Source organism: Cryptomeria japonica, chromosome 6, assembly GCF_030272615.1.
Source record: "Cryptomeria japonica chromosome 6, Sugi_1.0, whole genome shotgun sequence".
NCBI lineage: Eukaryota > Viridiplantae > Streptophyta > Pinopsida > Cupressales > Cupressaceae > Cryptomeria > Cryptomeria japonica.
This window is the reverse complement of record NC_081410.1, coordinates 424,437,518-424,455,754: the sequence shown is the minus strand read 5'-3', so window position 1 is coordinate 424,455,754 and position 18,237 is coordinate 424,437,518. Positions and strand designations below refer to the sequence as shown.

Here is an 18,237-nt window from a genome sequence, read left to right as displayed (position 1 = left end):
ATCTAAGTTTTATAATATTTTTTAAATTTAAATTTATTAATTTTTCTAACGTTTTAGTTTATTATATTTAGATTTGTAACATTTTTCTAATTTTCTATTTTGTTAATGTTTTTCTAAGTTTTAATTTACTACCTTAGTTTTCTAAGTTTTTCATAACATTTCTTTAAAAAGTTAAAAAAAAAACATATACAGTTATTTAATTTAAAAAACAAATTGACGTTAAATCAAAACATTAAATTTTCAAACGTTTTTTCTAAAATGTTGAAAAACAATAAATATACAATTGTTTAATTCAAAAAATAAATTAACAAACAAATTATTTATTAATTTTTAAATAAATTTTAAAAAAAAACATTATTAAACAAAAAAAAAGGGTTATTTTGTGCACCTGAAATAATGTAGGTCGAAACCTGAAAGGTCAGAAGCACTGGTTGCTGTTGACAGGGCACGGTGACGTGGTGCTGACGTCGGGTTCACTCTAACGCCCTTTGGACATAGAAAACTCCAAACTTGAAAATGACAGTTAAGCTATTATTTTCGGTTTTTATAGAAGTTTAAAAAAATATAATTTAAAACATAGTTCGATCGAACCCATTAAAATATTTATTTTTAATGGGTTTGATTGAAGCCCGAAACCCACCTGGGGTTCGATCGAACCCATGTCCAATGGCGGGTTTGATCGGTCCCTGTGGAGGGGTTCGCTCGAACACCCCTAGTTCGTTCGAACCCCCCCACCAAAAAAAATTCCTTGCCTCTACCAATTTTCTTCGTTGGCAAAAGTGGGAACCATTAATGTGGGATAGCCCATATATATTTCTCATATATGATTGATTATGGGTGCACTCATGACACACCTAATAACCATAATATTTATAAAATATCATGAATATCATTAATGGAAACTAAGAAATAAATGAATGTCCATATTTTTTTAACAATCACATCTCTAAATAATCACACATTATATTTTTTAATAATATCCAAATGTAAAATGGTTCTTGATCTAGACTAAGGAATATCTAACCATTCAAGAAAGGAAACCAACATTGAGAAATTATAATAATTTTATTCTAGCAATCTAGATCCAACAATTAGTGCCTAGAGGATGAAATTAATCTCTCAACTAGATTACCCAAATTAGAAATTTTAATTACTCATATCCCATGAAAGGGAAAACGGAAAGCTACATTAAAAATCAATGAGGGGATTCTAATTTACGTTGAAATTCCTCTAAAGAGGATTATTTATACTAGAATTCTCCAATGAAATAGAAAGGGATAATACCCTTAGTTTTCAAAGTGTTATTCTTTTTATTTAGGTAGTAGCTTCATGTGGACTATCAATGTGTAATTTTAAATTTCACCCATCTTTTTGTGAATATATGTATTACTATTTTTATAAATGATAATGCTAACATCAATTCATCAAAACAATTCAAGAAATGTTAATCTATTTAGAATTTATAGTCTTCTTAAAAAATATTGGCACCACAAAAATCTTGGAGTAGATTAACAACTCACTTCAAAAATTTGAAATCTTAGATGAACTTATGTATGAATATTTTAGGGTTTACACTAGGGTATGTATAAGGAGATATTTATTCAAACCCTTATCAAATGTAATTCTACTAGAATCTAATATGGGGAACTAAAATTTGTTGATAGGAATTGTTAGCAAGAAAAGTGGGTGGAAAACACACCAAACTTCTGAGTCCTAAGTATTCTCTATTTATTACATGTATACCCCAAACTCAGTAATAAGAGAGGGAAATGAGGTTAACACGTAATGCATAATAGACAGGTTAGTGTAACTTGTAAACACAAATTAAATAACCTTCATATTATGGTGCACACAATAAACAACTTCACATATTTATATGACTATTGATATCTACTCAATATATATTTTACAAGTCTTATTTCTATTATAATGATCCTTTATAAAAGTTATGGCTTTTCATATCTTTCCCTATTATTCCTTCTTATACTTCTCTACATTGCTACATAATATTTTATCTTATACATGTATCCACATAATGGGACATGTTCCTTACATTCTATTATTTTCTCCAAGGGTGTCTACTCAAATTTAGGAGCTTTGCAACTTTTTATGGTGGATTGTGGTATGTTCTTCATCACTATTCTAGCTCTTGTAGATTCCTTGCTTATAGGAATTGAGGTAAATCCAATCTTATGTAGGCATTATAAATTAAAAATCTATTAGAAAAAAATAGATAAAATATCCCATAATTTATTGTGAAATGGGTTAAAAAAGCATTAGTTGAGCTTGAGGAATCCTCAAATTAGAATTATACACAACTTAAAGTATTATAATTGAAATGAGGAGATTACAAATACCTTATCAAAATTGGTCAATTCATTTTCTTCAAGATGGCTCGCTCCCTTAAATTGGTAGAAACTCTTTAGCATGAATGTATACCTCAACTATCAAACCAAAAGGTTTTTCTCATGGTTTCAATTTTTTATCGAAGTAGGTATGGTCAACCAAATAATTAACTGGAAACTCTTTTAGGCAACTAAAATGATCTCTAAAATATAATTTTATATTTTCATCATAAATTGACCTAAGTGCCCATGAGGGCTTCACTTAGTGAAATTGGGTTATAGCACACGCATTCATGGCATACTAAAGAATCCCCCTATTTTCAAAAAATATTGCCCTAAACTTCTTCTTTTTTCACCCCCTCCCAATACATAACGCGAATTAAAAGCCTCCCTATTTTCACCAGATATTGCATTTTTTCATAACCCAAATTAAAAATCCCCCTATTTTCACTGATAGGCAATATATTGTACCCTTATTTTTGGTATATTAAACCCCTCAATATGAATGCACGTCATAGAATATTTCCTAGCTAGTGAAGCCCCGTGTAAGTGGCCCGCCATTAGGAGATAACTATGGGAGATTATCTGATACATTATAAAACTCATAAATTAATTATACATGATATGTGAATTATACTTTACTACAATATTAATGAAAAATAGGGAAGTATTCAAAGTCATGATTTTAGTCCCTTTATATAAATGAATACACTCTTAGATTTAACACCTAGGAACGGAACATTGGACAAACAAAAGGCCTAGTTTAACTAAAATAGTAAAGAGATTGGATATTATTTTTTATATTTCCTAAATGGATTGAGCATAACGATTTTATAAAATGTTAAATAATTATATGCTTGGTTTTAGATCACCTTTTGTTGACTTTAAAAGTCATTGAAGATCATCTAAAGCCCAAATGTACCTTCAACTTTAAAAATATGTAGTTTTAAGATCATCTTTTCATAGATCTTGTCAAACATTGATGAAGTGAGCTTCTAAAAATAAGAATCACCAATATATATGCTCTACTAAAAAACTCATTGTCTTAAAAAATCCATTAAGATTGAAATAATAAACTAATTTTCAAGAATACTTTGTTGAAAAAGAATGGATAGAAACGGAACTAAACACTCTCAATAGATTAATCATAGTTAGAGGAATGGACTAGGGTCAATTCATGAAGAAAGATCTCTTATATCAAAATTAATAAATGTCCAAGCAAAGGAAAATAAAATCTAGAGGTAAAATTTTTGGAGAAATTTAGCTAGCTAAGGGTGAAAAGAGCATTATTTTTTTAACAACTTAACTTGGGAAAGGAGGAGCTACAAAAAATACTTTTATAAAATTTCATAGTGGAGAATCTCTCATTGATCCTAAACCCATCGGAGTTGAATCAATCTTCTTTTTCAGTGAAACTCTTGCAAGTGAGGGGGATTCAAGGTTGTAGGAGCAAATAGACTTCTTATATTTCATTCCCTTTACTAATCGAAGTGAAGATATTCAAATATTAATGACTCCTTTCGTTAAGGAGGAGATGAATTTGGATTCATTCGAAGTGAACTCAAACAAAGCCCAAAGGTCTAATGGATTTCATGTTTCCTTTTAGAGATGTTGGTATATCATTAAAAAATAAGTCATGGTGGTTTGTTGTGAAGCACAAATATTCAAAAGAGACTGAAAGAACTCAATTGTATATTTATTACATTAATCCCCAAGAATGCTTCCCTTGAATCTTTTATAGATTTTTGAAAAATCTCCTTTTGTAACACTATGTATAAAGTCCTATAAAAGTCAATGAAGGGCCATATAAAAATACACACTCCCTTTTCTAATCTCCCAAGAACAAACTAGCTTAATCTTTGAAATATTCATCATTGAAGGTATCAACACTATAAATTAAAGAAATCACTCAATTTCCAATACAAATAAAAAAGCATGATATAATCAAGCATAATATTAGCAAATCATAAGATGGAGTAATCGGAGGTTACTCATGAAAATCCTAAAAAAAAATTGTCTCTATGATAATTTGAGGGAATTGATCTTCAAATGAAGTAGAAGTTGAAGCCCTTTTGCTTGGTTTCTTATTGTTTTAATCATATAATATTGGCACAATAATAATTAAGGTCAATTTTATGGTGATCATTCTATGTATATAGAAAAGATGCTCTATTAATTGAAAAATAAACATCACTTTTGAATGAATTTTCTGATATATTAGTAGTTTAACATCTTTAATTGTCACAGTTGACCTAGTGTTAACAAAATATGTTATAAAAGAAAAAAGTTCGATGATTTAGTTCTCCAACCAAAAAAAGAAAATTATGTTATACAGAGATTTCAATCTAGCAAAATTTGAGCTTCCGTTGCCGGGATTTGAACCCGGGTCGTCTGGGTGAAAGCCAGATATCCTAACCGGACTAGACGACAACGGAGACAGATGACTGTTTATGCCAGGATTTCAATTAAAAATATAAGATTTTGCTATCGACTCTGTAAAAACTTTGGAAAGTGCTACGCTTCCGTTGCTGGGATTTGAACCCCGGTCGTCTAGTTATGAAAGTTTGAAACAATTTGTGAAAAATAGCAAGTTGATGTGAAGAAAATTCTGATAAATTTGAGTCTATTAGTAGACATTCAGGATGAAAGATTTATTAGATATGATTTTGACAAGCTTGTTGAATAAAAGGCATAAAAAAGTTATTGAGTATGAAAAAGTTGAATGTTAGAAGAGAAATTAAAGATAAGAAATAATGAAACCAACTGATATAAATGTAAAATATTTTGCAGTCAAATGGTGTGATGAAAACAAGCTTTAATCTCTTATACACAATTGCTACTAATCTCCAATGTTTATAGCATGACACATTACTACTAATGGGCCTTAAAATGTTAGCTTCCCACATCTAACATCAATGAAACTGCTCTGTTGTAATTTAAGTAAAATAAATTGCTAGTAATTGTTCTTTAACTTGCATAGATCAAATATATCAGTAATTACCAACTAAAACAGCATGTGAATGCAGAGAGCATTTTTTCTTCTTGCCATTGCAAATGGGATCTTAGCATCTTTTTTGTAGATTGAATAACCACTTATCTGCATGTTGACTAACAACTTGAAATGTTCACATACTTTTCTTGACATGGAGTGTTTTGGATTAGTGGCATTTTTGTATATCTATGAACTATGAATCATTTTCATCTGAGAGCAGAATCACCATTAAAACTGATTTATGTATAGCGAGTTCTTGTGTGACTCTTCTATGTGTGATTCTATTATGACATCGGAAATGGCTGGTGTAGAGAAAAGAAACATGGATAGTTAGGACTGTGAATAAAATTAAGATAGTCTAGACTCAAGAAGAATCTTGGAACTCTTTTCTTGCATGGATGTGCTTCTATGAGACTCAAGCTACTAAGTAGAAAGCATCAAAATCCTAGGAGTTAAAAGGATTCTATCTGCAAAATCATAAGAAAGCAGGCTTATGTGATTTTCTCTGTCATGACTAATTTTGTTCCCATTTGGGAGCTTGAAAGTATCTTTCTCTACAACCACACTTCTAAATTCAACACATAAGCTCAATTTTTTTATATTCTTGTAGTACAATAGCAGCAATAATTGTTGAGACATGGACATCGTTGGTCTGGATGCCATGTTGAGACATGGACCAGCTAGGACTCAAACCTAGGACTTTCCATTCGCTGTTGGAGTGCTCTACCACTGAGCTACTGGCCCCTCTTGAACCAGTCCATCGTCGGTCCGGATGTGGCTTATTTCCAACACCAACAATAATTAGATGTTGATGAGTTCAATCCAATTTCTTGTTTTCATGCGTTGCAAGAGTGAAAAACTGATCTATAATATATTAACACTAATGTACAACTCCTGAGTGACTAGTTAAGCAGTATAGCTGTCTGATTTCATTTCCATTTACATAATATTGTTTGCAAATAGTAAGTGTAGCTTTTGAAGATGTACTATGGTTTGAAATATGAGACTTTTTGGTTGCTTAGTCAAGACCTTTCTCAAGTTTGTAAAATGAACAACAATTATGATCTTTGTTAAGAATTCAGGTTTTAAGGTTTTTATTTACTTTTATTTGAGTGATATATAGGTTGCATGAGTTGTTTTCTTTATATTTTAGTGTGAAACATTATCAATATTTAATACAAACAAAGTAGCTCTTTCAAGAGACTGAATGAAAATTCATTTTTATGGTCAGCTCTACTTAGAACAGTTGCACCCTGCATGTGATACGGAAGCAATGTAGAAAGATTGAACTTAGCTCCTGAGACATTTGCAAATCATTATTTGTTGTACACCGGCCTTTTATCTCCTCAGCAATTTCTTTTTTGGCTAGAATTGTTCATTTTAGAATGCTTGGAGTTTAAGCAAACACCATGCCTCACTTCCTCAACACATGGTTGCAGAGCTCCTTATAGAGATTCTCCTCCACAGGCTTATTTCCATCAATCTTTTTAAATAATAATGAAAAATCATTTATATCAATAGATACTATTTAAAAAATTCACTCTCCCTGAAAACATAAGGTTATATAGATTTTTGGGAACCCAAAACACGGAAATATAAGATTATAGATTTTAGAAACTCCGCACTTGTAACTTTAAGATTCGACATAAAAATTCTACATATTTTAGATGGAGATGTTAGCTAACATCTTAATTAGTAATGAGAATAATGACTTTTTATGCATATTTTTATGTTTGTTTACAATTTGATTGTTAATATAAATGTTAAACATTATCTAATGTCAAGCAGCCCTTAGTCTACAAGGGAAGTTAAATGATTTACAAAAAGTCTATTAAAAATCAGGTTTTGCCAAGTACAAAGCTTGTGACAGCTAAAGAGGATGACCCCAAGGTTTGCCCTTAACAACTTTGGTGTAAGAGAAATCCTTGAATTCCTAGCCCTTAACCCCTTAGCTGAACTTGAATTAGCTGAAAGAGTCAATTAATATTAAAAAAACAACAAACAACTTTGGTGTAAGAGAAATCCTTGAATTCCTAGCCCTTAACCCCTTAGCTGAACTTGAATTAGCTGAAAGAGTCAATTAATATTAAAAAAACAATGATCATAAGTAGTTATAAAACTAGAAAATTAAAAGTGAAATCAATATTACTAATAAACATTGAGATTGATTAGAAAGGTTAGATCATGATTTTGTGAGTAAAGTGAGCTAAATGTTGAAAAAGTTAAGCTAACAGACGCTAGAAGGAGGGCTTGAACCTCCGACCTTGTGGTTAACAGCCACACGCTCTAACCAACTGAGCTATTCCAGCGAGATGAGGTTAATTATATCTTTGTTATTATTAATATGATACACAAAAAACAAAATTCACAAAAGAGCGCAGCTCAACACAACTTCACGATTTAAGTGTTCAGCAAAACTTCGTATTTGTTTATAAAATAACAGAAATAGAGCACCAAATGGAAACCAAGGGGATGTAGCTCAGATGGTAGAGCGCTCGCTTAGCATGCGAGAGGTACGGGGATCGATACCCCGCATCTCCATTGCATTTTTTGCTTCTCTAAACTTTTCAATTTCACCTGCAATTGAAATCGGTCGACCTACTGTCTTTTTGTCAAACAGGTGAAGATGAATTGGCTGTTACACACACGAACTTGCAAATAATCAAAATTAGTTGAATTAAATTTAATCTTTGTTATGATCACTTGAAGTTCTTACGAATTCATTTTTCTATCAAACAGAGGATGGTGGATTCGCTGTTACACACGAACATGCAAATAATCAACAAACGATGAATGTCATCTCCAACAATGAAAAACTTTCAAAATTTGTATGGACGGAGGGATTGAACCCGACGTGAATCGAACACGCAACCTTCTGATCTGGAGTCAGACGCGCTACCATTGCGCCACGGATCCTGTTATGGAATATTGAAATTGTTGTCAATTTAACATTTTATCAAATAGGTGATTGGTTAATGAATGATTTTGTAGTAGGGTTACATTTATTGAATTTCTAGTACACTGCTTCTTGCATTTCTGATACTAAAAGTTAACTACAAACGACATTAATAATAGATAAAATGCATTAACTTCAAGCAAAACTTGTGATTTTTGTTGCAAAGGATGAGTGCTCAGACATACTCCGCCGATCAATTTAGCAAAGGAAGACTCGAATTTAGCAAAACTGTAAAATTTCCGTTGCCGGGATTTGAACCCGGGTCGTCTGGGTGAAAGCCAGATATCCTAACCGGACTAGACGACAACGGATTGATGGAAACTACATTTCTTATTTATTATTCAAAGTAATATTTCACAGACAGAATATCATATGATGCTGAGATCATGGCCTCCGCTCATCTGTAACAAAGAAATAATATTTTAAATTGTTAATTTTGTATATTTATGTTTATTGGTTATTTAATAATACTTAAATTAGTAATTTGATGGTAAAATTATTAAGATCATTAAATTTATTAATATTGATTATTATTTATGATAAATTTTAATTGGAAGAATGATCATTTTAAAAAAGGCAGTCTTAAATAGTAGATAGATATAAAAAAACTTAACTAATGTGATTACATTATGAATGTATTTAGACAATAACATAAATTTATATAGATAATATATATCAAAAGGAGCAACTATTTACCAAAAATTATCATCATAACTATATATATGTATGAAGGGTATATTTAGAGAAATACTTCATGTCAACATGTAACATCTATAAAGCATATATGATATCAATGATAATAGTAAATCCTATAAAAAGACATACCAATCACATGCAAAATAAATATTTATTGAATGTTTATCTCAATGTTCAATTTAGAAACCAAGACACATGAGTACCCAAAAATATATGGACCAACAATTTTGTGTTTTATGATAGTTAAATGCTCATCCTAAACAACTATGACATAAAACTTGTTGGCTAACATTGATTCTTATGGCATATCTTGTCACTAGAGTCTTACGATCTTTCTTATTATGTCTTCTATCTAGCCTTGACTCTTCCATGTGCATTAATATTGATCGAAGGCCGAAGGTTGTGTGATTTTTCTATGCTTGTTGCTTTGGTTTTCCAACCAAGTCAAAATTGTTGGTTGACAACACATAATGGTTGTAAAGCCATCATGATGATTTTACAATTGTCACTATGATTTCAACATTCATCCTACTATAACTTCAGCATGATGATCTTGTTAGTGTCAATTTAGATAAATATTTATTGTTATTGAATTCATGTATTTATTTCATTTATGGGTTCATCCTCCAATCAATATCTAGTGTGAGGGTGTAATCAGTTCTTTGTTTTCTGCAATTGTAGTATATTCCTTGAAAATACTTTCATTTGTATTCTCATTTTGTAACCATCTCTCTACAAACAAACATATTCTATATAACAATTTTCTTTTATCAACATTATCACAACCTATGCACTATTATTATTTTGTATTTTCTTTACTATAATAGTCTATTGTCATTTATTTACTATTTTATCGATTAAATCTATTCTTACCACTATTTGGTTCTAGGAATCCTTCATAATTATTTATTCATTATCAAATCTTGAATTTTTCTCTTAACTAGAGGCATTGACCCAAAGGTCAAGATTATTAATTTTATTATTAGCTTATTTTATTAAATAGTTCAAATTTATTAGCTCTTTCCTCACTTGTAGTTAGATTTTGGATTGCATATAGTTCAAGTCTAAGTGACGACAGATATCATTTTGGATTGAAACTTGTATTTGATAACTATTCAAATTTATTAGCTTTTTCCTATGTTTATGAGTTCAAATATTTTAATTCAAGTTATTGGTTGCATCAGTTGTATTCGACTTTCTTTATTGTATTAGAAAAAACACACCCTCTTAATGAAAGGAGTTTTCTCTTCATATAAGTCGTGGGATAATATTTATTCTACTACACCTGATAGAAATAAAAGAAGAAAAATATTAAACTACATAAAGAATCTAAATCCTTTCCCTCTCAAGAGAAATCATATAAGAAGGAGAAGCCTAAATCCACGTAAATTGTAAGAAATCTCGGACCATAATGATCACCAATCTTATTCAAAACAAAAATTGATGAGTTGAAGCATCTTCTTAAGAAGAATCAAATCAATTTGTCTTCAAATATCTCAAAGGTTTCATGTTATACTTCTTCATCAAAGCTAGAGGGACATAAGAAACAAGCGCTTGTTGTGGTTTAGAGATTTTGATTCGAAGAGGTGAATACTTGATTTTGGAGTCTCCCATATACATAAAGAATCTAAATCCTTTCCCTCTCAAGAGAAATCATATAAGAAGGAGAAGCCTAAATCCACGTAAATTGTAAGAAATCTCGGACCATAATGATCACCAATCTTATTCAAAACAAAAATTGATGAGTTGAAGCATCTTCTTAAGAAGAATCAAATCAATTTGTCTTCAAATATCTCAAAGGTTTCATGTTATACTTCTTCATCAAAGCTAGAGGGACATAAGAAACAAGCACTTGTTGTGGTTTAGAGATTTTATTCGAAGAGGTGGATACTTGATTTTGGAGTCTCCCATCATATGGCTTCATCATAGATTATACTCTATTTATTTGAGTTGTATTCATCACCACATATGTTGATGGCTAACAACACATATATGCATGTTTGTGGGAAACAATCTAATGACATGGATGATAAAGCCTTCAGTAATGTTCCTTGTGTTCCTTCATTGTCAACCAATAACCTTTTCTATCTATAAAATCACACATGGTGGAGCAGGAAAGAGTGTTGAGTTTAGATCAGATTTTATCATAATCCAGAATTTACATACCATGGATATTGTTGCATTTAGGGAGTTTGATCACCAAATATTGAATCTGCACCTTCTATTATTTTTCTCCTATTATTCCTTTGGCTAATGTACACACTATCATGTATCTAGTATGGACACCTTTGAGAAAATTAGTATGATCATTTCAATCTTGTATTTCTTTCATCTTTTAAGGTTCTAAATACATGTGTTTATATTTCATCTCCTTCATCTACTATCTCTTTTAATGACACTTATGTTGCCATAATTTTGGCTTGTTGTGATTTATTGAAATAGGACTCACGTTGTCTTCTAGATATGGCTACATGGGATGATCACTTCATAGAAATTTTAGATTTTTTTTTTAAGTCCTATATTTTTATAATTGGGAGATGTCATTAATCACATTCATTTTCTTTTTAGTTGTAAGAAATCTCGGACCATGATGATCACCAATCTTATTCAAAACAAAAATTGATGAGTTGAAGCATCTTCTTAAGAAGAATCAAATCAATTTGTCTTCAAATATCTCAAAGGTTTCATGTTATACTTCTTCATCAAAGCTAGAGGGACATAAGAAACAAGCGCTTGTTGTGGTTTAGAGATTTTGATTCGAAGAGGTGGATACTTGATTTTGGAGTCTCCCATCATATGGCTTCATCATAGATTATACTCTGTTTATTTGAGTTGTATTCATCACCACATATGTTGATGGCTAACAACACATATATGCATGTTTGTGGGAAACAATCTAATGACATGGATGATAAAGCCTTCAGTAATGTTCCTTGTGTTCCTTCATTGTCAACCAATAACCTTTTCTATCTATAAAATCACACATGGTGGAGCAGGAAAGAGTGTTGAGTTTAGATCAGATTTTATCATAATCCAAAATTTACATACCATGGATATTGTTGCATTTAGGGAGTTTGATCACCAAATATTGAATCTGCACCTTCTATTATTTTTCTCCTATTATTCCTTTGGCTAATGTACACACTATCATGTATCTAGTATGGACACCTTTGAGAAAATTAGTATGATCATTTCAATCTTGTATTTCTTTCATCTTTTAAGGTTCTAAATACACGTGTTTATATTTCATCTCCTTCATCTACTATCTCTTTTAATGACACTTATGCTGCCATAATTTTGGCTTCTTGTGATTTATTGAAATAGGACTCATGTTGTCTTCTAGATATGGCTACATGGGATGACCACTTCATAGAAATTTTAGATTTTTTTTTTAAGTCCTATATTTTTATAATTTGGAGATGTCATTAATCACATTCATCTTCTTTTTAGTTGTAAGAAATCTGGGACCATGATGATCACCAATCTTATTCAAAACAAAAATTGATGAGTTGAAGCATCTTCTTAAGAAGAATCAAATCAATTTGTCTTCAAATATCTCAAATGTTTCATGTTATACTTCTTCATCAAAGCTAGAGGGACATAAGAAACAAGCGCTTGTTGTGGTTTAGAGATTTTGATTCGAAGAGGTGGATACTTGATTTTGGAGTCTCCCATCATATGGCTTCATCATAGATTATACTCTATTTATTTGAGTTGTATTCATCACCACATATGTTGATGGCTAACAACACATATATGCATGTTTGTGGGAAACAATCTAATGACATGGAAGATAAAGCCTTCAGTAATGTTCCTTGTGTTCCTTCATTGTCAACCAATAACCTTTTCTATCTATAAAATCACACATGGTGGAGCAGGAAAGAGTGTTGAAATTAGATCAGATTTTATCATAATCCAGAATTTACATACCATGGATATTGTTGCATTTAGGGAGTTTGATCACCAAATATTGAATCTGCACCTTCTATTATTTTTCTCCTATTATTCCTTTGTCTAATGTACACACTATCATGTATCTAGTATGGACACCTTTGAGAAAATTAGTATGATCATTTCAATCTTGTATTTCTTTCATCTTTTAAGGTTCTAAATACACGTGTTTATATTTCATCTCCTTCATCTACTATCTCTTTTAATGACACTTATGCTGCCATAATTTTGGCTTCTTGTGATTTACTGAAATAGGACTCACGTTGTCTTCTAGATATGGCTACATGCGATGACCACTTCATAGAAATTTTTGATTTTTTTTTTAAGTCCTATATTTTTATAATTGGGAGATGTCATTAATCACATTCATCTTCTTTTTACTTGTAAGAAATCTCGGACCATGATGATCACCAATCTTATTCAAAACAAAAATTGATGAGTTGAAGCATCTTCTTAAGAAGAATCAAATCAATTTGTCTTCAAATATCTCAAAGGTTTCATGTTATACTTCTTCATCAAAGCTAGAGGGACATAAGAAACAAGCGCTTGTTGTGGTTTAGAGATTTTGATTCGAAGAGGTGGATACTTGATTTTGGAGTCTCCCATCATATGGCTTCATCATAGATTATACTCTATTTATTTGAGTTGTATTCATCACCACATATGTTGATGGCTAACAACACATATATGCATGTTTGTGGGAAACAATCTAATGACATGGATGATAAAGCCTTCAGTAATGTTCCTTGTGTTCCTTCATTGTCAACCAATAACCTTTTCTATCTATAAAATCACACATGGTGGAGCAGGAAAGAGTGTTGAGTTTAGATCAGATTTTATCATAATCCAGAATTTACATACCATGGATATTGTTGCATTTAGGGAGTTTGATCACCAAATATTGAATCTGCACCTTCTATTATTTTTCTCCTGTTATTCCTTTGGCTAATGTACACACTATCATGTATCTAGTATGGACACCTTTGAGAAAATTAGTATGATCATTTCAATCTTGTATTTCTTTCATCTTTTAAGGTTCTAAATACATGTGTTTATATTTCATCTCCTTCATCTACTATCTCTTCTAATGACACTTATGTTGCCATAATTTTGGCTTCTTGTGATTTATTGAAATAGGACTCACGTTGTCTTCTAGATATGGCTACATGGGATGATCACTTCATAGAAATTTTTGATTTTTTTTTTCAGTTCTATATTTTTATAATTGGGAGATGCCATTAATCACATTCATCTTCTTTTTAATTGTAGGAAATCTCGGACCATAATGATCACCAATCTTATTCAAAACAAAAATTGATGAGTTGAAGCATCTTCTTAAGAAGAATCAAATCAATTTGTCTTCAAATATCTCAAAGTTTTCATGTTATACTTCTTCATCAAAGCTAGAGGGACATAAGAAACAAGCGCTTGTTGTGGTTTAGAGATTTTGATTCGAAGAGGTGGATACTTGATTTTGGAGTCTCCCATCATATGGCTTCATCATAGATTATACTCTATTTATTTGAGTTGTATTCATCACCACATATGTTGATGGCTAACAACACATATATGCATGTTTGTGGGAAACAATCTAATGACATGGAAGATAAAGCCTTCAGTAATGTTCCTTGTGTTCCTTCTTTGTCAACCAATAACCTTTTCTATCTATAAAATCATACATGGTGGAGCAGGAAAGAGTGTTGAGTTTAGATCAGATTTTATCATAACCCAGAATTTACATACCATGGATATTGTTGCATTTAGGGAGTTTGATCACCAAATATTGAATCTGCACCTTCTATTATTTTTCTCCTATTATTCCTTTGGCTAATGTACACACTATCATGTATCTAGTATGGACACCTTTGAGAAAATTAGTATGATCATTTCAATCTTGTATTTCTTTCATCTTTTAAGGTTCTAAATACATGTGTTTATATTTCATCTCCTTCATCTACTATCTCTTTTAATGACACTTATGTTGCCATAATTTTGGCTTGTTGTGATTTATTGAAATAGGACTCACGTTGTCTTCTAGATATGGCTACATGGGATGATCACTTCATAGAAATTTTAGATTTTTTTTTTAAGTCCTATATTTTTATAATTGGGAGATGTCATTAATCACATTCATCTTCTTTTTAATGGAGATGATCTTGTTTCAGAGTTTTGCGAGAACACTCTAAATGCTCTTATTCATTCTCTATATGATCATTCTTCCTAGTTTAACATGAGCATGGATACGTTTGACTAGTATTTTGGGGAGGTCTCTTTATCTTTACAAGATATTTCCTTGTCTTTGGATTGTGCTCTACATTTGTTTCTAGGATATTCTAGATTCTCATCTTCATCAGTGTGACCTAGAATTCATGATTTGATTTTGACATCTTTCGATATCATCATGGTGACATTTGAGTAGTTCAGAGAAATCACACTTCATATATCTATTCTCATAGTCCTTTCGAAAATGGGAAGACATCCTACATACCATCTTGGTTTTGTTTTTGCCTAAGGGGAGGAACATTGTTTGTGAGATCGAATCATCTTCAACATTTATTGTCGAGCACCAACCGTAATTACAAGATACTATATATTGAGGGAGGAGTGTCTGGAGAATTTTGTTTTCACCTCTCCTTTGGGGAGGAGTTTTATCCCACTGGGTTGTCTCCTTTTCTTTATTTGTGAGAGATTGCATTGCATTTGCACATGGGTACCTAATATGGCTTAGTAGCTAGGGCCTATTTCACATCTTCCATTGTTTGCATTCATGTGCATTCTCCCTAAGTTGCACTTAAGATGGTATTGGCGTGAAAGGTTTTCTTCACATAAATACTTTGTATAAATTGTTCATCATTTCATGTGGTGGAAAATAAAACTGGTACAAGAGTCATCTAATCCTAAATATCACATAGTTTTAATTATATTTTTATTTTAAGATTTATTAAGGTAGGAAAATAATTTAAATAATTCTATCACATTAATATGTTGTATAAATTGTAGCAAGATTTCCTTACAAACCTCACATCCAATTCAAAATTTGGAGTGATTGGACAGACCTACAAACATTGAATGCATTGTCTATTTTTAACTAATAAATTTTAATTTGCTAGAAATGATCATGCAATTGGATTTCTTTTGTTCACAAACACACAAGATTTTCTATTGTCTATAACAAGTGGAATGATAAAATGGATTTCAATATGATCTTCAATCTTCTATAAGACCTTTCAACCTGAGCTATAATATCATTTGACGGTATTGAAAAAGAAAGCAAAAATATGAACATGAATAATGATTTCTAGCTCATCCACTAATTATGTAGGTTAAAGAAAAAATATTTATTGATTTATTTGATAACGAAATATTGTATGTATGTAGAATCAAATATAATTGAATATAGATCTATTAAAATCAACAAATGCCATAAACAAATAACTAATCAACACAAACAATGTTTATTTTCTTACAAATCACAATATTTATTTAGACATTAGACAATAGAAATTTTTGGTCCATTTCAATGTTTATTGCATTTTAAATCAACAATATTATTTTCAAATGAAAATATGATAGATATGGAATATCAAGTTATAAATTTTAGAGTGCACACCAAACTGGATTCTTGACCATCATCAAACCGTTTTGACAGAAATTTGACTCTGACTTTTCTGGAATGTCAAATATTTTCTGATTTATATGTCAAACTGAAATTCCGGTACCAACGTCGGCAACGGAAAGGGAAACAAATAAATTGGAAATGTTAAAGAAAAGAAAAGGAATCATGGAAATTGTTTTATGTATCCATCAGGTGCCGTGGTGTAGTTGGTTATCACGTCAGTCTAACACACTGAAGGTCTCCAGTTCAAGTCTGGGCGGCGCCATTTGTATTTTAGGCTTGCAAATGAAATAATTTGATTTTTTAATGCTGTATACGAGTTCATAAATTGATTTTAATAATATTTACGAGTTCAAATATTTTATGGATTCATTGGTTGCATCGGTTGTTTTCTATGAAAAGATACATCCTCTTCATATAAGGGAGAATAGTTATTTAGTTTTCACATTTTTCTTAGTTAAATTTATAATACAATTCTATTATTTTTTATTTTAATAATTGTTACAAGGTATTCTTTCTAGTATAAATTGAAACAATTGGATAATTTTATAATTGTTACAAGGTATTCTTTCTAGTATAAATCGAAACAATTGGATAAATTAATGATTGAGAATTTTATTTTGATTGTGTTTATAAGATCAAATATTTAATGGAATCATTGGTTGTATTTTGCTTTCTTCATGATACCAAACGAAACACATCTTCTTTATGACATTATAAGTTATGGGAGATGGTCATTTAATTTTCACATTTTTATAACTTAAATTGTATAATATAGTTTTGTCATTTTTTATTTATTTATTATTATAGAAGGTATTTTTTAAGTAGAGAAATTGAGCTAATTTATTAAATTAATGGTTGAGAATTGATAAGAAGAATACAAAACCATAGAAGTCATATTCATTGCACATGCATTAGTTTTTTATGTTTGTTTTTATTTTGGCCGCCTATCAAATGTTGGTTTTAAGGAGTAAAAAGAGAAGTCATATTTAGTCCGAAATGAATTTTTAAAGGGTCGTGAACCTATGTTTGTCTACCATGACCAAAAAGACATTACAATCATTCCATGTTTAGTGTGTTGTCATTGATAGTGGTGATCCAAGGGGCAACATTGGTCAAATAGATAGAATTCAAACTAATATTACCCATAGAGAAAGGGATGGAAATCTCCAAATCTCTGTGGTTGTAAACATACCCAACACATTGTCACCTTTGTTATATGAAACAACCCCTCTACCAAGTGATAATAAAAAAACACTCATGTCATCTTCAACAACTCTTTCTAGATCGATAAGAATACTCAAGCTAAAACATTGGCCAAGCCTAACAAACTATTTAAACTAGAACTCTTGCACACACACATGAGAGAGAGAGAGAGAGAGAGAGAGAGAGAGAGAGAGAGAGAGAGAGTGTAAATTATTAGAATGCGGAGGTCATTTATTTAAATTTTATATAATTTAAGTATATTGTTATATTCTAAAACTAGCATACCTATCTTTAGAGAAATATATGTAAAGTATTAGTTGTTAGCACCTATAAATGTTCACAACTCTAGAATTTACATTTTAATGGTTTTAGATGCACCAATGGTTTAGGAGAAAGTATTTTTCTCATGTTTCTCCCAAAGGGAAGAAGATACTCAAGAATCTTTCCACTTTCAATTTAGTTGCATCAATAATGA

At 30.9% G+C, this 18,237-nt stretch overlaps 6 non-coding genes across 6 annotated transcripts; 2 read left to right on the top strand and 4 right to left on the bottom strand.

Annotated features, from left to right (window-relative positions):
- Positions 1–4,706: 4,706 nt before the first annotated feature.
- TRNAE-UUC (transfer RNA glutamic acid (anticodon UUC)) lies at positions 4,707–4,780 on the bottom strand. Its single transcript has one exon. It is a non-coding gene; the product is annotated as a tRNA-Glu (tRNA).
- A 2,792-nt stretch (positions 4,781–7,572) lies between these two features.
- On the bottom strand, positions 7,573–7,646 carry TRNAN-GUU (transfer RNA asparagine (anticodon GUU)). The gene has a single exon. It is a non-coding gene; the product is annotated as a tRNA-Asn (tRNA).
- A 159-nt stretch (positions 7,647–7,805) lies between these two features.
- Positions 7,806–7,878, top strand: TRNAA-AGC (transfer RNA alanine (anticodon AGC)). The gene has a single exon. It is a non-coding gene; the product is annotated as a tRNA-Ala (tRNA).
- Positions 7,879–8,181: 303 nt separating this feature from the next.
- Positions 8,182–8,253, bottom strand: TRNAW-CCA (transfer RNA tryptophan (anticodon CCA)). Its single transcript has one exon. It is a non-coding gene; the product is annotated as a tRNA-Trp (tRNA).
- A 277-nt stretch (positions 8,254–8,530) lies between these two features.
- TRNAE-UUC (transfer RNA glutamic acid (anticodon UUC)) lies at positions 8,531–8,604 on the bottom strand. Its single transcript has one exon. It is a non-coding gene; the product is annotated as a tRNA-Glu (tRNA).
- An 8,143-nt stretch (positions 8,605–16,747) lies between these two features.
- TRNAV-AAC (transfer RNA valine (anticodon AAC)) lies at positions 16,748–16,821 on the top strand. The gene has a single exon. It is a non-coding gene; the product is annotated as a tRNA-Val (tRNA).
- The last annotated feature ends 1,416 nt before the right edge of the window (positions 16,822–18,237 follow it).